Here is a 3,153-nt window from a genome sequence, read left to right as displayed (position 1 = left end):
AGCTGGTCTACAATCTTATAATCGCTCTTTTTGATAAGCCTCAGAATCTCGTCCAGATTAGACTCTTCAATGGGCTGGCCCGAGGGGCTGGCATTCTCTTCCTCAAGGTTAGCCATGTTTCTTCTCTTGTACAATCTTATCTGATGAACTCTATCTGGTTGGTGAATCTTGCGAGCACGAGCCACTTTACAGACTGCGGAAGAAGAACCAGGAGACAATGAGCACGAGAAGCCATTTGTGACCGATGAATGATGCATATGATGCATGATATGCAAATGCAAAAAGACTCTTTTTTTTTGTCAGAAGACTTGTCAAAGTGGTTGTGAACATCACGGAGAAACACGGTTTTATTTGAAGATCTTAAGCAAAACTAGAAGTTTAGTTGAGATGGTATCACTTGGTGTTCACATCCGTGATGTTCAAAAGATGACTTGTCTAAGTCCTCCGATAAATGCATGGAAAAAAGTTTATGCATGTATGCATGTATGCATGATTATGTTCAAGTTCGGAGAAAACATGGTCGGTTTAAAGTTCAAAGTCGAGGAGTCATGGGTGGACACGGTGTCCGGTGAAACTAGGGCTTTAGGATAATAGTAACCGGGTTCTAGAAAGGTTCCCAAGTTGCAACCTCTCCGACGTACATCACGGTGTCACGAGACAACACTCGCTCCATGATTGTACATAAGAAGGTCTAGCTTGAGTGTAGTATCGCGTGACAACTAAAAGTCGAGACAACACTCGGTTTAGCCTCCGCACTACATCCTAGAAAATGGCCATGGATGGGTTCGGTTATCTACGGTTCATAGCGTCATAGAACAATTAGAAGTAAAGTGCCTAAACGCGACAACACGCGCCGACAACATCACCCCTAAAATGCCTCAGCTATATGGGATTGATCGCATAATCCAAAACACGAGGCAACCCCCGGAATGAATTGTCGATTATATCCCCCCTAAATCCTAAGTTCACTCAGCCCGGGTGCAGGACTTTTGATATTCTCACCCCACACGTTTGCAAGAAATTAAACATTTATTCACATAGGAAAGCAAGTAAAAGAAACAAGTAAAAGAACGCAAGCGTGGAAATAAAGACTAGGCGTAACTCTCGAATCTCCCCAGTGAAGTCGCCAGCTGTTTTATCTTGGTTTTCAGGTGTCAAACATTGATTACGTTTAAACCTTTTTAACCGGTGATATCTTATTTTTTTCTTGGGAAGGGAAAAAGTAAGCAAACCCCTTGAGAATCGAGGTCCGGGAGTTGTTTTCGCTACGGGAAGGTGTTAGGCACCCATAACGACTATAGTATCCTATAGGAACCGTCTTTAATTTCTACGCGCGCGCTTTATTTTTAAATGCTATTTGAAAAAGTGATGTTAAGCCTAAGAGTTTTCTAAGTGAAGAATTGGAGGGAGAAGAATGTGTTTGGATTTTTATTTTAGTTGAATTGAAGGAATTTTGTTCCTTGCCTACGTACCCGTTTAAGGGATCAAATCCACCGTAGTTCTCTCTCAAAAATATTTTTGTTTTTGTTGGTTGATTTTAAGTTTGAAAATGGGATTTTGAAGAATGGGAAAAGAGGCCTCAAGGGCATAAGATTGGAAAAAATGAGGTGGAATTAGTTATTTTGCAAAATGAATGTCAAAGTATGATTAAAATTCATTGACATTTGATTAAGAAAATGAAAGGGAAAATTACAATGGGATTTTGATCCCAAGGTTTATTTAGAAAATGGTTTGAATGATATTGTTCACATTTATTTGGAAAATGATTTTTCTAAGTGTAAATCCTAAGCATTCATCTAAACATACAATCCTAAACATACATCTAAACATGCATATCTTAGCCATACATCTAAAGTGAGGTGTGTGCATGTGTCGGTGCTTGTGTCGGTGTACATTATTAGAGTCCATTGTCCTTATTACATCACACCCTAGATACATGCTATGGTCTTGCAAGAATTTACATTGCATGAAAGTAAAGTACAAGAATTCCTAAATGTTACATTCTAAGTCTTGGTAAAAATTTAAATGTACAAGAAATAAAGTGAAGGAGGAGATGAAGTATGGAATGCTTATGAATGAATGAAACATGAAATGAAATGGTTAGTGGCATAAGGAATAATAGGGATTGAAAATTATAAGGAAAAGAAATACTAAAAAAACTAGGCAAAAGTAATGAAATTTTAACCTAAAAGTAACTAAATATTCCTAAAACTTATCATAATACCAAGATAGGTGTATGACCTATAATCCTCACATCGTGTCAACTTTTCTAAAAGGTTTTATCATACTTAACAATATGAGGATTAGAAGAACACACTCAAGTCAAGAATTGTGACATGTCTTAGGCATATTTGGCACTTTATTCATACACTAAAGTAATTACATGACTTGTAAAGCAAGAAATCCACAAATCAATTCAAAAGACAGTAAAACAAACACAAACTCAGAGGCATATCCATCACAAAGTTACACATCAAGCACTCATGTCATATGTCAAAGTATTGTGGCCAAATCATAGCAAGATTTCACACAAATTCAACAAAAAAACAAGATATCAATCAAAGAATCATCACACATATTTTCATCAATTTCAACATGTAAAACAATGTCACAAATTTATCAAAAAAAAAATTGAAAACACATAGTATTTAATGTATTTTTTTTAAAAGATTTTTTGAGTCAAAGAGGTGTAAAAAGCAAGAACACCATACGAAATAGCAAGAAACAAAGAAAGAAACAATCTGCGCAGGGATCCAAGCCCAGGCCCAAGGGAAAACGGATCCTGGACCATCCAAACGTATCAGGGACGTTGGATTGATCCAGGATCCTAAAGACCTAGATCAGACGGTTGATAACGCGTGGTACACAATAAGCAGGTTCAGGCACACAGAAGGTTCAAATCAGGACCGTACAACTCATCAAACAGCAGATCTATGGTGGAGATGTTGGTTCAAAGGTGAACCAGACTAGTTCAAACGAACCGGTCTGGTTCACACGCCTATATATACATCAAGGACCGGTCCAAATTCATTCTAACCCTAATTTTCTCTCTCTAGGGTTCTCGTCTTCTCTCATCCTCTCCGCCTCTCATCCTCTCGTTCTCTTACCTTCACATGCTTTCACTCGTTCTCTTTTCATAACAAACATGGATTC

The sequence above is a fragment of the Medicago sativa genome, chromosome 4, assembly GCF_051527215.1.
Source record: "Medicago sativa cultivar Bolivia chromosome 4, Bolivia_mono, whole genome shotgun sequence".
Lineage (NCBI taxonomy): Eukaryota > Viridiplantae > Streptophyta > Magnoliopsida > Fabales > Fabaceae > Medicago > Medicago sativa.
The sequence above is the reverse complement of the archived record's forward strand: the minus strand, read 5'-3'. Positions refer to the sequence as shown.